Source organism: Physcomitrium patens, chromosome 20, assembly GCF_059467195.1.
Source record: "Physcomitrium patens ecotype Gransden chromosome 20, ASM5946719v1, whole genome shotgun sequence".
Lineage (NCBI taxonomy): Eukaryota > Viridiplantae > Streptophyta > Bryopsida > Funariales > Funariaceae > Physcomitrium > Physcomitrium patens.
The window spans coordinates 7,598,305-7,618,547 of NC_143429.1; positions in this window are offsets into that span (position 1 = coordinate 7,598,305).

Consider the following 20,243-nt stretch of genomic DNA (forward strand, 5'->3'; position numbering starts at 1 on the left):
CTATTGATCTTAACTCAAATTTTGCATACTTCTTAAAAACTAAGTTCAAAATAAGCACAAAAAAATTAAAAAGGATCAAAAATACCAAATTGACGATAACCTCAAAAATGTGCTCGAGTATTGGCCGGCATCCTTCTCCAATCTTGATGCCAATTTTACAAAGCCAATATCTCTCCTTTACACCATTTGATTGATTTCAAAATTCTCATACAAATAGAAAAATAAGTCTAATATCCTCTCACATAAGTTTCACTCAGTCCAACTAGTAGATTGCAAGAAATTTTAAAAACCCCCACTGGACCTAAAATTCTACTTTCTGAGATCTTGATCCACTTAAACCTCAATATTCCTCAATATAACCATTAGATCGAGGTCAAATTCATAACACATATTAAACAAAACTATAGCCATAAATCCACAAAATTTCACCTATAGATCTATTACAAAATTCTTGAAATTACCCAAAACATAAACCCTATTTTATTTCATAAAATCCAAATCATCCGTAACAAACCTTGACTTTGCAAAGCTCTTACAAAGGCATAATAAGTCCAAATCATCCAAATCAATGCCCATAGAAATCCTATCCAATCTTCTTTCTAACCTTCTTCTTCAATCTTCCAAAGAATCTTTGAGTCGCCGTCAGAGCACGGTTTTGTGCCTCACGGTCTGATTTCGACCTATGTTCATAATAGGTCCTCTTTGGGTATCAACTTTCATCTTCTTGAGGTATTTTTTACTAATTTACACTCCTAACTCCTCTCTATATATGCCTATATTCTTTATTTTTCTAATCTACCTTGTTTTGCCTTATTTATGGCCTTATAAAGTAAATAGAAGCATAAATTGTAAAAAGGCAGTATTAACACCTTTAATTTTTCTACCCTTTGACTAATATCTATTTTTCTAAGATAATTTTCTACAATATTTTTGAAGTGAGATCCTCAAAACATGATATTTTTTTCACCCTTTCACTTGTTATCCATGTTACATCACGACAATGTGAATCATGGAAGTACTATGCCTATGCCTATGAAAGAAGTTCAGAGTCTACGACAAGAAGTTGTATAGTTGAAAGAAGCAAGTAGATCAACGTCACAACCAAATCCAGGGAGTTTTGCTTCTACAAGTATGATAGGGATAAGGATTAGTATGCATGAGAAGTTTGATGGAACAAGATCAAAATTTCGAGGATTTTTGCAACAAGCCAAGCTCTACCTAAGATAGCATCCTTCTCAATAACTTGATGGATTCATCCAAGTCGGATTTATATGCACACTACTATCAGGAAGTGTTCTCTATTGATTTGCATCTTTGATGGAAAAAGATTCACAACTCCTTTATGATTTGAATTCATTTCTAAAAGTGTTTACGGCCACATTTGGAGAAAGTGACCAAGAACGAGTAGTAGAGACCAAACTTCTATCTTTATGGCAAGGATCACAATCAGCCACTACATATGCTGCTGAATTCTAAAATCTTGCTTGTGACATGGACCAGAACAAAAAAGCACTTATCAACCAATTTTGATATGGATTGAAGGATAGCATCAAAGATTTGTTATTAATAATATCGAAAGTACAATTTTTGGAACTTTTTATTATTCAAGCCATTAGGATTGTGTTTATATTGTGGAGAAGCTAAGCACACTACTCAATATTATCCAAAGAAATAATACAATTACATAATGAGGAGCACAATTATCAAAGAAGATAGTGTATCAAAAAACGAGTTTCTCGAGCTACAATAGGGACCATGCGGCTAGAATCATGTCTGATATCTAATAAAGGTCCTATCCTCTCCTCACATCCCTCACCTTGTTTTATAATAGAAGTATATTTAGGACCTAATAATCACAAAGTCTTTGTCTTGTTAGACTCAAGAGCCTCAGTATGTTTTATAGACGAAGATTTTGCTAAAAATCAAAAAATACCTTTAGTAAAGAAAGTTAAATCCATACATATAGAAGTCATAGATGATCGTTTGTTGTATTTTAGAAATGTTATCCATGAAACTATTCCTTTACATATAGCAATTAAAGATCATAACAACGTAATAGTATTTAATGTAATAAAAACTCCCTCTAATCCGGTTATTTTAAGATTATCTTGGCTAGAAAAATATAACCCTCAAATAGATTGGATTTCTCATAACTTTAACTTTCTTGATAGTATAATCCAAGATTGCATTAGTAAAGTAGAAGTATGTAAGTCCAATACGTCCAAATCTTTACTAGTAGGTGCAAAAGCTTTCATGCATGCTGCAAAAGAAAGATCATCTTTTGCTATATATGCTACACTCATTTCTAATGGTAAAACAATGTTGAGTGGTATTCCTAAGCAATATCAAGAATTCCAAGATGTTTTTGAAAAGAAGAATGCAGATATTCTTCCCGAGCATCGACCTTATGATTGTTCAATTGATCTATAAGAAGGAGCTCAACCACCATTCGGACCAATCTATAGCTTGTTGCAGAATGAGTTGGCTGCATTAAAGGAGTACATTGATGAGAATTTGGCAAAGAACTTCATACGCCATTCTAAATCTCCAACTGAGGCTCCTATCTTATTTGTGAAGAAGAAAGACGGATCTCTATGAATGAGTGTAGATTATCGAGGACTCAACAAGATCACCATCAAAAATAGGTATCTTTTGCCTTTGATTTCATGACTTCTTGACCAACTCAATCAAGCAAAGATTTATACCAAAATAGATCTACGAGGAGCATGCAACTTAGTTCGTATCAAAGAAGGAGATGAATCAAAGACTGCTTTTCGAAGTAGGTATGGACATTTTGAATATAATGTCATGTCTTTAGGACTCACGAATGCACCAGTCGCTTTTCAACATCTTATGAATGATGTTTTTCATGAGTTTTTAGATGATTTTATTATTTGTTATTTACACGATATTCTAATCTATTCTAAGAACTCAGAAGAACATGAGCTTCATGTTCATCGCGTGTTACAGAAACTTAGAGATGTGGATTATATGCCAAATTGGAAAAGTGTGTATTCCACACTACTCAATTTGACTTCTTAGGATACATCATTTCCAATGAAGGCCTTATGATGGATTCCAAGAAGGTTCAAACTATCATAGATTGGAAGATTCCAAGAACAGTACGAGATGTGCAATGCTTTTTGGGCTTTGTTAATTACTATCAAATCTTCATGAAGAATTTTTTTCAAATTGCAGCTCCACTTACACGTTTGACTTGTAAAGACAAACTTGAGTGGAATAAAGAAGCAGAAGCATGATTTGATGCTTTAAAGAAGGAATTTATTTCTGCACCAATCTTATATTCTTTTGACTTCTCCAAAGCATTTTTTATGGAAATAGATGCACCAGATTTTGCTATATGTGCTCTGTTGTCACAAATGGGAACAGATGACAAATTCCATCCAATAGCTTTCAATTCGAGGAAATTTTCAGCAACCGAGATTAATTATGAGATCCATAATAAAGAGCTCCTTGCAATCGTGGATTCATTTTAAGAATAGCATCATTATCTAGAAGGCACCTCAGTCCAATTGCCTTGTATACAGACCATAAGAACCTCGAGTATTTCATGTCAGCACATGGCTTGAATCATCGTCAAGCCCATTAGAGCATGTCTTTATCTAGATTCAATTTTAAGATTACTTATCGACCCAAAAAATAACAAGGTCTATCGGATGCTCTTTCTAGACATTCTTATCTTGCACCAAAAGAAGGAAATGCATCTTTTGATCAACAAAGATCAATTCTCTTGAAGCCCAAGCATTTTCATCTTCGAGCTATATAATCAACATTAAATGTTGATTCAATATTTGTGAAGCAAATTCAATCAAGCATGTCCTTTGATCCACTTGTTCGGGATATCTATGATATTTCTTCTAAGTCCTATGATACTTCCAAATTTGAATTTAAGAATAATCTATTATATTTTGAAGGACGCCTATATGTTCCAGAAGGTGAAGCCCGATTACGTGTTCTTCAAGCTTATCATGATTTTCCGGCAGCAAGACACTTTGGATACAATAAAACTTTGGAACTAATATCCAGGGATTTTTGGTGGCTGCAAATGTGGAAGGCAGTCAAATATTTTGTATAATCTTGTGATATTTACTCAAGATCAAAAACTCCTCGTCATTGACCTTACGGACTTCTTCAGCTGTTACCTATTCCAGAACAACCATGGTCTTCAGTTTCTATGGATTTCATCATGGATCTTTCAATCTCAGATTCTTATGACTCTATATTCATGATAGTAGATTGTTTTACTAAGATGGCACATTTTGTACTATGTATAAAATCTATCACAGGTGAAGAAACAACTGAGCTTTTTATTAACAATATCTATCGCTATTATGGATTGTCAAAGGATATTATATCGGAAAGGGGGACTCAATTTGTATCAAGATTTTGGAGAATCCTATTCAAGATTCTAAAGGTGGATATAAAGCTTTTTTCACCTTTTCATCTTCAAACTGATGGACAAATAGAACGGATAAATCAAGTTTTGGAACAGTATTTGAGATGTACCATCAACTATCATCAAGATGATTGGACAACTCTTCTACTATTGGCAGAGTTTGCATATAATAATTTGGTACATTCTTCCACTCAATAAATACCTTTCTTTACCAATTATGGTCATCATCCACGTCTTGATACTTTTGACTTTTCAAAAGTTGATAATCTTGCAACGGAAGATTTAGCAAATTGCTTGTCAGAGCTACATACAACAATAAAGATACAATTAAAGGAAGGTCAAGAACGAAAAAAGACCAACGTAGATGCCTATTGCAAAGAGCAACCACAATATAATATGGGCGATAAGGTATGGTTACTTTGTTGTAATATCAAGTCTACTCATCCTTGTGATAAATTAGATTATCGTAGGCTTAGGTCTTTTCCTATTTGTGAACAAATCAATTATGTTGCCTATCGATTACATCTATCAGAGTCTATGAAGATCCATCTTATATTTCACGTGTCTCTTCAAGAGCCATATAAGACAGTAAATATCTTGGAAAGAAGACAAATGCTACCTCCTCCTATAGAAGTAGATAATAACCAAGAGTTTGAGGTGGAAGAAGTCTTAGACTCAAGGTCAAGCCGAAATATGTTGGAATATCTTGTTCATTGGCACGGATATAATATTAGTAAATGCACATGGGAGCCATCAAAGAATCTTGTAAATGCAGCATAGAAAGTTGTAGTCTTTCATCAACAACGTCCATCAAAACCAAGATGAAGAATAGCAAACCTTTGCTATAAAAGAAACAAGATCAAAGAAAAATAACATTCTACCTTCTGTCTTTCATTGTAGCTTTTGTATATTTGTGATGAGATGGAGTACCAACAACCAGGAGATTCAATTCAAAAGCTTTCATTTGCGGACTTACTAGATGAAACATTGCGATTGTCACAATGTTTAAGATGATAGAATCGAGATGAAGATCCTCAAGAATGACATGTCCTTCCTCGAATAGATGGCCAGATATAACTTGTTTGGTATCACGACCTTGGAAGAGAATCCCGATGTTTAGTGATTTTATTAGAGGTAGGAACTACTCTTGACGGTATTCTAAATGTTTTATTTGAAGGAAGTTATAAAGGCCTTAACAATGACCAAATAACAGGGTGATCTTCTCGCCTTGGTATGGGACACTATAGATGGTTGAGAGGACCTATCAACCAGCTTCAAAGAGAGCAAAGATTGGAGTATGTAGCAAATATAATTTGCCGCATCTTCGACTTCCTCAACATATGAAGACCGCTCCTCGCGGAACTCGTCCCTATAAGGGGAGGTAATATCATGGATATATATATTTACTTCAATAGTTATTTAAATGATTAAGTAGAAGTAGGTAAAATAGAATAATTTTATAAAATTTTCTAGAGAAGCTTTCTAGAAGCTTCATAGATGCGGTTTTGACTTTAGATGTGTTTATTGGTTAGAAACTTGGCCAAAAAGCTAACCATGTATTGGTAGCTTGTGGATTAAGTTACCTCTGTGTAGTAGCTTATGGAACAAGTTACCTCTGTGTAGTAGTTGTGGAACAAGCTAACTACATGGCACATACAGAGATAACTTGTCTTGCAAGATAAGACATGTGGCTAGCAAAGTCAACACATGTTGGAGGTCCTATAGGACATCATCAGGTGGCTTTTAGTTAGATAGTATATATGGAGGCAAGATAGAAGCCTTCTTCACTCTTGTCAATGCCTTTTTAGTCTTAGTCTTATTTCAAGTCTTTTTAGTCTTCTTATTTTTGGCAATAGCCATTCTAGTTTATATTACATCACCTTTTAAGTGACTTTCTAGTTCTCTTCAGTGATAGAAGAGTCTATTGAGGATTTCCTTTCTTTGAGATTTATGTCCTTGACACTTAATCCATTAATTATAGATCTTAATCTCTAATATTTTAAAGTAGTAAGATTGTGAGGCCATGCTATTGCTTCTTCCTCATTGTAAGTCTTTAATCGCATAAGAAAGAATCTTTAGTCTACAATCACAACTTCTCAAAAGCATTGTTTTTCTTTACATTGCATGCTACATGATGAATTGAATTGTTGCATTGCATGCTACGGACACAAAATAGATAATACCAGCCAAACTTATACTTTTTTACATGAAGTCTTTGTTATTGCCAAAGAAAAATATAATGCATTATTTTCCACTCTTGAAGAGCCCGCATTCAATTAATAAATAAGTATGCCTACACATGCCAAAGTAGATGATGTATTCAATAATATGCTATAATAAGAAAATTAAATAAGAGGTGAAATAAAAGTATCATAATTTCATAGATAGTGTCCATATCAACAAACAAATCTTATGCTCTATTATGAGTGGGAGCTTCTTTTTGTTTCAATCTAATGAAAATGATATCTACAAAAAGCTTGAAGAAGTCTACATTACCAAAAATTCAAAATTTAATATGAATTAATAAAAAAAATTAAGTACATTGAAGGTAAAATTCAAGTACTTACAAAATACTTTTGTCTATTAAGATAGATAATAGAAATAGCCACTTCTTCTCAACTAATAAATCAAAAATTTCATGTAAGAATTAAATCCATATTTGAGTATGTTCACCAAAAAAAATTATTTGTATCAGATTTTCAATTGAATACTACTATTCTAAAGACAACTTACTAGTATCAGGGAGGTGGCAAGTCATACTCCAAAAAGATGTAAGTACAATGTAATTAGCATAATGTAATGGATAATTTAGACTTTTTGTTACAATAATTATACATAGGATATAAAATACATGCAATATCTTGACACAACATATTAACATCTAAAAACAATAAGTTAACAACTCAAAATATAGCAGCCAATATCTTAGTCAATCTGAGCTTTGGTTTAATTTTGGTTTAATTTTGGTTTAATTTTTTGATGAAACAATAATACATGTAGTCAAAGGAAGAAAGTTTTTATCTCCAATGAGCTCTTTTATATAATAGATATATCACTAAAATAAATACTAAATCATTATATATATATATATATATATATATATATATATATATATATAAATATTTTTGATAAATTCTACAAAAATATAAACTCTATAAAATATATTTAAGATTATAAAATAAGGATTATAAAATAATATTATAATATCTATTTGACTAATATTAAATATTAATTAGAAAAATATCACATATATATATTCCTTAAATATATTCAAATATTAAGAATATTTCTATATTTTTTATAATAATAAATATATTTTTAAAATATTTGATTAATGATGCATCTATTTGATTCTTTTAAATAAGACTAAAGAAAAAAATCTAAGGTATGGATTATTTCTATCTTTAATAAAATAAAATTTTAAAATATATATATATATGTGTCTTAGAATTTAGAATAAATAGCTTGTAAAAAAGGTTTTAAAGACCAATATTTTTTTTTAGGTGGTATTGATAGATATGTGTCAAAGACATAAAATTTGAAAAATTAAAAAAATGAAGACATTCTTGTATCATTCAAAAAGACTAGATAATCACTCAAAGATGATACAATAGTAAATTAGAATGGCTATTGCCAAAGGCAAGAAGACTAGAAAGTCTTGAAATAAGACTAAAGACTAGAAAGGCATTGATAAGAGTAAAAAAGGCTTCATTCTTGGATCTATATATACTATCTAATTAGGAGATATGTGGCAATGTTTTATAAGACATTTAATATTTATTGACTTTGTAAAACACACATCTTATTTTGCAAGGCAAATTTTCTATATGTGTACCATAAAATAAGCTTTTTCTACAAGCTATCAATATATGTGATATGTGGTTAACTTATTGACCAACTTTCTAACCTATTAATCAATTATAAATATGTATAAAGTCAAAATTACATCTATAAAGCTTTTAAGAAGCTTTTTTAAAATATATTATAAAATTAATTTATTTTTATATACTTTTATTTAATCATATAGGTAATTATTAGAATAAATATATATGTTTGTGATATTACTTTCATTTCTAAATATGAATTCTATAAAGAGTGGTCATCATCTTTTATGAATCTTGTTTTTTTTTATCTTGATTTTGATGGATGTCATTAATGAAAAGATTCAGCCTTCATGATTGCATTTTCAAGATTTTTTGTTGGCTCCCATGTGCATTCACTAATATGATATCCACACCAATATACAAGATATTTTAGTTTATTTTGACATTGCCATAAATCTAAGACTTCTTCCATGTCAAATACTTGATTATTATCCACTTTTATAGGAAGAGGTGGCATTTGTCCTCTTTCTAAAATATTCACTATTTTATATGGTTGAAAAAGAGACATATAGTATATATAATGGATCTTCATAGATTCCAATAGATATAATTAATAAGCAATAACATTAATTTGTTTACAAATAAAAATAGGTCCAAGCGTGCCATAATCCAACTTATTACAAAGATGAATAAATTTGATATTATAACAAGTAATCATACCTTGACACTTACGTTGAATTGTGGTTGTTCCTTATGATAGGTATTCACATTGATCATTTATTAGTTTTGATATTCTTTTAAATACACCTTTGATATTGGATGTAGCTTTGACAAACAATTTGCCAAATCTTCCATTGTAAGATTATCAAGTCATTGATGATAACCATAATTGGCAAAAAAAGATATTTATTGAGTTGGAGAATGTACCAAATTATTATATATAAACTTTGCTAATATCAAAAGAGTTGTTCAATCATCTTGATGATAATTAATGGTATACTTCAAATAATGCTCTAGAATTTGATTCATCTATTCTATTTGCCTATGAATTTGAAGATGAAAGGTCAAAGATAATTTTATGTCTTTTTTTAAAATAAGACCAAAGAAAAAATGTTTCTTCAAAATCTTGATATAAATTAAGTCTTCCTATCCAATATAATATCTTTGAGCAATCCATGATAATAATAAATGTTTTTTAAAAAAACTTAGTCATTTCTTCATATGTGATATATTTTGAGCATAGTACAAAATATACCATTTTAGTAAAATAATTTACTATTAAAATTATAAAAACATATGAATCTAAGACTAAAAGATCTGTTATAAAATCCATAGAAATAGAAGTCTATGATTGTTCTTGAATAGATAATAGCTAAAGAAGTCTATAAAATTAATAATGGATATTTTTTGTTCTTGAATAATTTTCACATGACTTTACAAAGTCTTTGACTACCTTCCATATTTGAGGCCATTAAAAATCTCTAGATATTAGCTCAAAGATCTTATTGTATAAAAAATATTTAGTTGTTGGAAAGTTATGACAAGCTTGAAAAACATGTAATTGTACTTTGGTTTTTAAAATATATAATCATTCCTCAAAATAGAGTAGATTATTTTTGAATTCAAATTTAGAAATATTATGAGACTTAAAAGAATTATACTTAATATTATATATAAGAAGATTAAAGGACATACTCAATTGAACTTGCTTGAGAAATATTGAATCAATAGTCAATATTGATTTTATTGTTTAAAAGTGAAAATGCTATGGTTTTAAGAGAATTGTTCTTTGTTAATGAAAATATGTATTTTTTTCTTTTAATTCAAGATAAAAAATATCTAAAAAAAGGCATTCCATAAACCTTCTTATTTTTTAAATCAATAAGTGATCTTTAAATCAAATCTTGATAAAGACATGCTCCAACAAGCTTGGCAATGATTCAAATCATGTATTCATGTCAAGATGGCATGCCTCCTCAAGAGAATATGGGATCCTTGATTGCAAGTGAGTTGTAAGAAACACAATGTTGTTCAAACAAATTAAAATATAAAAAGGTAGTCTAAAGATTGAATACAAATTTTAAATTAATTTCTTTCTTATATTAAGATGTATCTAATTTTTAATTCTAATTTCAAATCCAAACTTATTTTTATTAAAATATCTATAATTTACTTATTACTAATCTAATCTAAGCAAAGTTTAGCTCATTGAACTTAATTCAAGCCACAAATTTTAAATTACTAAAGTCAATAAACAAAATTATGAAAAAATGAGAATTTAACCAAAGAAAAAAAAAATTGCCACTTACTACAACTACTACCTTTAAAATCTCCCTCCACAAATTATCTTTGATCTTTCTTATTATATCTATTCTTTTCACATGTTAAGCCTTGTTGAAAAGTTAATAATAAGATACAACTTCTTTTAAAATCTCAAATCAGAAAGATATAAATACAAGAAATGGCTTTGAAAATTCTAAACTAGTCTTGAATCTCACTGCCTAAAAATTCTAGTGATCCCTTCTCTTCTACAAATTTGTATGAATCTTCCTTATCATAGCTCTTCTTCTTATGTATTAATTCTTTTTCAAAAGCTAACAATAAGAATTGATTTCTCTCCAAATCTTAGAATAAAAAGAAAAAAATCGAGTAAATGGCATAGAAAATCTCAAACCAATTTTAAATCTTGCCACCTCAAAACTCCAACAATTTCCTTTTTAAAAATTTGCTTAGATTTATTTTTTCATTGCTCTATTTTTTGCTTGCTAGAGCTTATTGAAAAGCTAACAACAAGATCTAGCTTCTTTCTGAATCTTAACATAAAAGAGAAACAAAAATACAATAAAATGCATACAAAATCTCAAATTAGTCTTAAAACTTGCCGCTCAAAAATTCCAACAATTGCCCTTCCATAAGTTTGTATGAAATTCTCTTATCATAGCTCTTCTTCTTACATGCTAAGTTTTGTTGAAAATATAACAAAAAGATCTAGCTTTCTTTAAGATTTAAAAATAAATAAAAAAAAAAATCAAATAAATTACATAAAAAATTCCAAATCAGTCTAAAATACCATCATTTAAAAATTCCAGCAATTCTTTTCTAAAAAATACCACTTGATGCCAAAATTCCTACTTTAATCTTCTTCCAATAACTATCTTGAACCACTATAGAGTCAAATATCTATCCTAAAAAATAATATCCTGAAAGCTTGAATAATCCATTCAAATCAACAATTTCTTATTCTAAGTTCTATTTAAATTTATAAATATATTAGAATTATATTCTTATTTTTCTACAATTAAAAGTAATTATCCTCCAAATAAATTTGATGTACTTAAATTAAATATATTATGATACTAACTTCCTCTAAACTTACATATATTCTAGTATATGCCAATAAATTAGACCATAATACTTCTTTCATTAAAATTAGAGTTATTGTGAGCTATATCACTTTTGAACCATTGATCAAAGTGTTGAGACTCAAAAGTCTCTAAATCCTCCATATAATTCATTCCATCTTGCAACTTAAAGACTTTAATTTGCTTTCTTACAAACTTTGTCTTTAATGGTGTTTTATTTAACTCTCAAAGAAAATAAGTTGCATTGTCATATACTTCGACCACCACATAGGATCCAAATCAATGCTATATAAACTTATAAAGAGTAGAATGCTTGTGCATCAAATTACTATCATAAATCAAAATCCAATCACCTTCTTTATTTGACTTAGGCCTCAACTGATGAATTTTATCAAACTTCTTTTTGTTATTCAATCTTACTACCTCAAGCCTCTCCATAGCAACTTGATGATCCTCAAACAATCTTTCCAATTAATAAACTTGAAGCTCCAACAATCTCTCCATATCAATGCCATCATGTTTAGAAAGTATTTCTAGAAACTTTTTCTTTTCTACCTTGGTCAAAAAATCATTCCTTTTAATCTTCAACTTTTCTAAAGACTCTTTAATAAACTTATGACCAATCTTTCTTGATTCTCTTAATTTTGGCTCCATAGTAGCTTATTTGATGTGATCTTTAGTGACTTGAGGCAATTAAGTTGCTATGGGCTTCATCTTCTTGGCTATGGTCTTATACTTAGTATACACCATAGCCTCTTGCAATATCATATGACTATCAATTATTCTAAGCCTCTTTAAAAACTCCAAAACTTCCTCATATATTTTCCTTAAGTGAAGCATGACAACAACATTAGTTCTACCTCTATCCATATATGCAAAGTCAATCTTTCTAAAACTTTCACATAATTATCTTCAAATCCTTCTTCTTCAATAACATCCAAAGTGCACTCACCACTTGAAATCACATCCAACCTTTTTAAATTTTTTTCATATTTTATCATCTAATCTTTATACATATGACCTAGTCTCTAATATTTTGAAATGTCAAAATTCTTAAAGTTGTTAAATCAAAAAATCTAAACTTAAAGCTATCTACATTAGAGATTATATAGATAAAAGATTCACTTGCATCCTTATACTTCAATACTATATGGGTGCTCCTTAGAAATCTGAAAACTCTTCATTGGTCTTCAAAGGATCTTTTCTCAATTGGTCTCTATTTTGTTCATGATATACTCTCATTATGAAGAATTGCATTGATTTTTTTACTATTATAATTTCTAATCTTTGTATAATAAGAGCCATAATCTAAAATTTTGGTTTCCATCCTTATAGCCTTAATACAAGGTTGCTCTAAAATCACTGAGTAAATAGTAGAGTTTTGCACAAAGAAATTTTTCTCTACCTCCGCATCTCTAATCCTTGTTCTAACTTCCAAACATGCCCCATACAAATCACCTTGCTTATTGTTAGTGGCCTTCAATATCCATCCATATTTAACATCAATGAACTACTTGTCCACCTCATAAATTCTCTTTGATATAATATTAATATCTAATAAATGATCAAAAGTTCCAAGGTATATTTTTTGAAGTTTCTTAGTCTCACTTGAATCTTCATAGTAGACTTAGCCTAAAATAGATGTGTAAATTAAGCACTCATCTTCTCACCCTCAAACCTCCTATAAAAAATATAATTAGATATATTTACTTTACTTATGTCTATTCCATGTTCTACATCTTTATTGCTTCTTATTCTTCCTTAATCATTGCCTCTACTATAGCCTTAAGTAATTATCTCATTTTTTTAAATAGTATCTTTTTAAACCTATATGCATAAAGTTAGGAAAAGACTTGTCCTATTTTTTAGTTCTCTTCTTCTATTAAATAGGAATTTAATACTTTTACCTTAACCACCATTACCGTCATTTGCTTTTTTTTTCTTATTGACATCAATGATAAATTCATAGAAGTCTTTTTTTGTAATGTGAAGTACTTCCTTCAAGATAAAACTTAATTTTTGAATCCAAAATCCTTTCTTCCAAAATTTCCTTCATATCAATAGTACTTTCAATATTTAATTAAAGCTTATAAGAAAGACTTTTATTTTTAGGATTATTTGAGTTTTTTTTTCTTTGTCTTTTTTACCACTCTCTTAAGTTCCAACTCCATTCTTTGATTGAAATAAAGGCATTCCTTAAGCTTCTAGATAAGAATGCTCTTCTCTTCCTTGAGTAGACTCTATAATCTTTAGTTGCCACTTCTTCTTACAAAGCTCTATCACATCTTCTTGAAAGAACCTAGTCTTTTTTTTTTCTACAATGGCATCTTGATCCTCTAAATTCTTATTGCCATTTAAGAAGGCTTTCATGCTAATAGTATCAATTTAGTTATTTCAATCCATTGTCTTTCTAATAGCTTCTACTCTTATAACCATAGATTCTCTTGGTGGCCTTGAAGTAGCCACTATGCCTCTGATTTCTACCTCATTGAGATAAGACTCAACCTTTTTCATATGAAATCCACTTGCTCTCCTTACAAGGTCCTCTATAAACTTCTTCATACCTCTTTCTCCAAAATTGACCTTCAAAGGTTGCTCAATAGTAATGAATCTCATTCTACTTTCTTTGAAGAAGATAACTCTTTTTTTTAAGTCTTCATCTTAATCAAAGAAATCTTTCATCTCATACTTGATACTATCACAATATATGCATTTCTTAACAAATCTCTTTGATCCTTCTAATGCATGCAAAGAAATAATTCTTTGGCTCTTCTTCAATCTACTCATCTCCACTCTTAATTCTTTCATGTATTAAATCAATTCTTGAAGGATTTCTTTGAAAAGAATCTTACACGTCTCTTGAATTGGAGTAGATGTCACCAAACTTGATAGAGTGATTGACATCATAGGTGACAGCGCTTCATACTTTAAAGTCTTTTTTTTATCTTTATTTTCTATTTTTTGGTCACCAATAATATTACATCTTCTACTCTTCTTTAATCATTACTTAAACCTTCTTTAATAGATTTATCAACAAAAAATACAAAAAAACTTATCTTCTAATACTTCATTTGCTACTTATAAGAAGAAGTCAGTCTTTCTTCTATTCAATAAAAGTCTCTTTGAAGTTGAGAATTGAGAGAATTTTCTCTAAAACTTCCTAAACAACTTGTTAGAGATTATAGACCTTCCCAATTAATGCTTAATCTATTCCAAAAATAACATCTTTATGACTCTATTAATATCTTCATTATAAAATTCATCTTTCAACCTTCTTTCAAAGTCATTCTAAGCCTCTAAATTATCTCCATATAAATCCTTCACAATATTTTTAATTTTAGGAATGCATGCTAATTCAAAACTAGAAATATAGCAAGACTTAAAGATTTGATGTACCTCCATCTTTTTCACATATATTCAAAAAAACTTAATGATGTTTCTCCTATTAAATCCTTTATGATTATTAACCATGCCTTGTAATGCCTTGATTACATCCTTTTTATTTTCTTGTATCTTTTGCTGTCTCTTTATGAACATACTCAAAAACAAGAGCAAATTATTGGTACTTATTTTCTTAATGCAATTTGCATTGGCCCTTCTAAAATCACTCATTACTTTCAAATGTCAAAAATCTCTCACTTCTCTTTTTTTATTTCTTGAATTTCTCCTTATTCTCTAAGCTTATACCTTAGTTCTATAATTCCATTGTGCTCTACTTGTAATTCCAATTGCCTAGAAGATGCTCTAAATGGAAGCACCAAATTTATGTCAAGACGATGAACCTCTTCAAGAGAATATATGATCTTTGATTGCAAGTAAGTTAAAAGAAGAAAAATATTAACTAAATAAATTCAAATATAAAAAGTTAGTTCAAAGATTGAGTACAAATTTTAGATTAATTTCTTTCTTGTGCCAAGATGCACCTGATTTTTAACTCTAATTTCAAAAGCTCTTCTCACTAAAATATCTATAATTCACTTATTACTAATCTAATCTATAAAATATTTATCTCATTTATCTTAATTCAAATTACAAACTTTAAGTTGTTAAAGTTAATAAATAAAATTATGAAAAAATAAGAACCAAATCAAAAAAAAAAATGTTACTTGCTGTAGTCATTGCCTTCAAAATCCTTGTCCACAAATTAGCTTGGATCTCTTTCATCACAACTCTTCTTCTTGCATGCTAAAGCTTATTGAAAAACTAACAACAAAATCTAGCTTTTTTCCAAATCTTAAAAAAAAAAAAAAAAAAAAAAAAAATCCAATAAATGGTACAAAAAAACCCTCAAACCATGCTTGAATCTCATTGCCTAAAAACTCTAGTGACCTCCCTTCTACAAATTCCTATCCAAAAAAATCATACTTGATACTAAAATCTCTATTTTAATCTTCTTCCAATATCCACTTTGAACTACTTGTCATGGACATACTCATATAAACTAGTAATTACATATATAAATAGGTAGAAATAAGTAAAAATAGATAAAAGTAAGTTAATTCTATAGTATTTGGTATAGAAGCTTTCTAAAAGCTTCATAGACGTTGCTTTGACTTTATAGGTGTCTTTAATTGACTTTTTGGATTAGAAACGTAGTCAAAAAGTTGGCCATGTGCCACACATATTGTTAGCATGAAGACCAAGCTAATAATATGGCCCATACGTAAAAAAACTTGCCTTGTAAGTCAAGGCATGTGTCCTACAAAGTCAACACTTATTGAAGGTCCTATAGAACGTCACCACATAGCCCCTAGTTAGATAATATATATAGAGACCAGAGTGAAGCCTTCTTCACTCTTGTCAACTCTTTTCTTGCTTCTAGTCTAGTTTCAAGGATCTCTAGTTTTCTTGTCTTTTCGCAATAGCCATTCCAATTTCTCTTTCAATATACATACTTGTTTATTTATATTTTATTACCTATCTTTGAGTGAAGGCTCACTTGTCTGAATTGCTTTTTCATCGAGTTCTTGTCCTTGACACTACTATAAAGTCAAGTATCTATCTTAAAAAATAATATCTTCAAAACTTAAATAATCTATTTAAGCCAACAATCTTGAGGTTCTTATGATATATATATATATATATATATATATATATATATATATTGACAAGATTCAAGGTACCTTTTACATAATAATACCAATCTTGAAATGAATCCATAATTTTAAATTTTTCTTTATTGTAGATTTCATATTTAAACTTAATTACTAAAAATTTCTTGGAATAGAAAGCTATTAGGTGAAGCTTGTCATCTACTTCTATATGTGACAAAATGACAATCATAATAAAGTTTGATGCATCTATTTCTATGAATAATAATTTGAAAATATTGATATAATATAAAATTGATGTAAAAATAAATACTATCTTTAAAGCTTCAAAAGATGTTTTATCTTCATTACTTTACTTAAGTTTATCTTTACCTGTCAAACTTGTAAGAAGAGCCACAACTTGAGATAAATTCTTGATGAAGATTTTGTAATTATCAGCAAATCTTAAAAAATATTGTACATCTTTGTTTATTTTTGGAATCTTCCAATCTATGATAGTTTAGATATTCTTTGGATCTATGATAAGAACATTCTTTGAAATGATGTATCTTAGGAAGTCAACTTGAATAATGTAAAATACACACTTTTTTATCTTAACATATAATCTTGTATTTTTAAATTTTTGTATGACATGACAAATAAGAACTTCATGTTCTTTTATATTTTTTGAGTAGATTAGGATATCATTTAAATAATAGATAATAAAATTACCAAAAAACTTACAAAAAAAATCATTCATTATATGTTGAAAAATAATTGGTGTATTTGTAAGTGAAAAAGACATGATATTATATTTGAAATGTCTACTCTTTGTTTGAATTATAACTTTCCATTCATCTTATTCTTTAATGTGCACCTAATTGTATACTTCTTATAAATCTATTTTTGTATAAAGCTTTACTTGATTTAGTTGATCGAAGTGTCTTGAAATAAAATATAGAAGATACTTATTCTTAATGGTGATCTTGTTGAGTCTTTGATAGTCTACACATATTTGTAGAGATCTATCTTATTTCTTCACAAATAAGATAGGAGCCTTAACTAGAGATTTAAAATGGTGTATGAAAATTTTAGCCAAATTTTCCCCAATATAGTCCTTTAATGCAACCAACTCGTTTTGTGTCAGGCTTTAGATTGATCTAAATGGTAGTTGAGCTCCTTTTTGAAGGTCAATAAAATAATCATGGAAACAATATTCTAAAAAATTATCTACATTTTTTTTTTCAAAAATGTCTTAATAATCTTGGTATTAGCTTGAAATACAAATTGAAATCTTTTCTCCATCAACAATAGGTGTCGCATATATAATAAAAATTGATCCTTCTTTTACAACATGCATGAAAGTTCTTGCACTTACAAATAATGATTTAGATGTATTGGTCTTGTGGATTTCTACTTGCCTAGCAAAATCTTAGGCTAAATTATGGAAAAAATCAAGGTTACAAGAAATCCACTCTATTTGAGGATTGTATTTTTTTAGCCATAATAATTCAAAAATAATTCGGTTAAAAAGAGATCTAATTATGTTAAATATTATTAAACTATTATGACTATTATTTAGTACATTTAAAAGAATAGTTTTACATGTAACATCTCCAAAAGATAATAAACAACCATCTATTACTTTTGTATGCACAAGTTTGATTTTTTAACTAAAGATGTATCTTATTTTTTGAAAAAGTCTTTCTTTATAAAATAAGTTGAGGCTCTTAAATTTAATGAGGTTAAGACTTTGTGATTTTTTGGTCCTAAATAAACTTCTATTATAAAATAAGATGAAGAATTTGATAAGAAAATAGAATCATTAGATATTACATAAGATTCTACTTACTTAATCTCTTTTATAGTTGAAAAAACTTGTTTTCTAACATCTTGTTTTCTTTGGCAACCATGCTTATTATTTTGTAATTGCATTACTTCTTTACATAATATTAAACAATGTGCTTGGACTCTCCTTATATAAATATAAATCTTCTTGACAATGATAAGTATTTTCTTGTTTAATAAGAATTTTAAAACATATTGTATCAATTTACATAAAATTTGGCTTAGAGGAGTAAGCTTTCAAAAACTTAAAAGATATTGCTATAGCTTAATTTATACTTCTTCAATCAAATCTTTATTCTTAGTATTTTTTAAAGAGTCGGTTGTTGCATGTAATGGCTTGAGCAATAAATTACTCCAATGAATTTGCTCTTAGCATTGTCAACAATAAAATTTTGACATTATTTTTTAATTCATATCAAAATTGATTGATAAGGACTTTGTTATTTCAGTCCATGTTGTAAGCAAGATTGTGGAATTCAGCAGCATATGTGGTGATTGAATGTGATCATTATTGTAGAAATATGAGCTTAGTCTCTACTATCCTTTTGCAATCACTTTTTCCAAATGTAGCTGTAAATACTTTCAAGAATGAATTCAAATCATAGAGTAGTTATGAATGTTTTTTCATCAAAGGTGCAAATAAAGAGAGAGTACTTTGAAATAGAAGTGCTTTTATAAATCCAACTTAAGAAAATCTATTAGGATATTGAAAAGAATACAATCTTAAATAGAGCTTAAATTGTTATAAAAATCCTTGAAATTTTGATCTTATACCAACAAACTTCTCAAGCATACTAATCCTTGCTTTTTTTGTGCTTGTAGAAGTGAAACTTTTTGAATTTGGTTGTGAGGCTAATCTACTTGCTTCCCTCAATTGCACAACTTCTTGGTATAGATTTTGAACTTCTTCTATAGATGTAGGAATAGTACTTCCGAGATTGGCATTACTAATGTATGAAATTTCTATCCTAAGAGTATTGATAAGCTTATAAAGATTTACAGTAATTACAAATCTATTCTTACTTTTGCTAAGAGTAGCATCCATAATTTTTTCTTCCATTGACAACTCAAAAAAATACAAAAGTTAAATTAAAAGAAAGTAATCCGCAACCTCTAATGTGAAATAAAAATTTCTATAAAGAGAGGTGATCTACTTTCTTTAAGAAAAAATTAGTATTAAAAAACTAAATTATTTGTTTAAAGATGGATAATCCGCAACCTTCAAAATACAACAATAGAAGTGGAGTAATCCTCTCACTTCTAAAAGAAGATAAAAATAATAAGTTAGCACTCTCGTCAAATTATTAAAGATATGAAACTTTAAGAACTAAAAGATCAAGACACCCTTGTATTACTTGAAAAGACTAGATAATCACTCAAAGATGATGTAATATTAAGCTAGAATGGCTATTGCCAAAGACAAGAAGACTAGAAAGTTTTGAAACAAGAGTGAAGAAGGCTTCATTCTTATCTCCATATATACTATCTAACTAAGAGCTATGTAGCAATATTCTACAACACCTCTAACATATATTGACTTTGCAAGATACATATCTTGACTTGTAAGGCAAGTTTTCTATATGTGCACCATATAGTTAGCTTGTTCTATAAGCTACTAATATGTGTGACATGTGGTGAACTTGTTGACTAAGTTTCTAACTTACCAATCAACTACAAACACATGTAAAGTCAAAACTATGTCTGAAGCTTCTAAGAAGCTTATCCAAAAGATAATATGAAATTAATTTATTTTTACTTAATT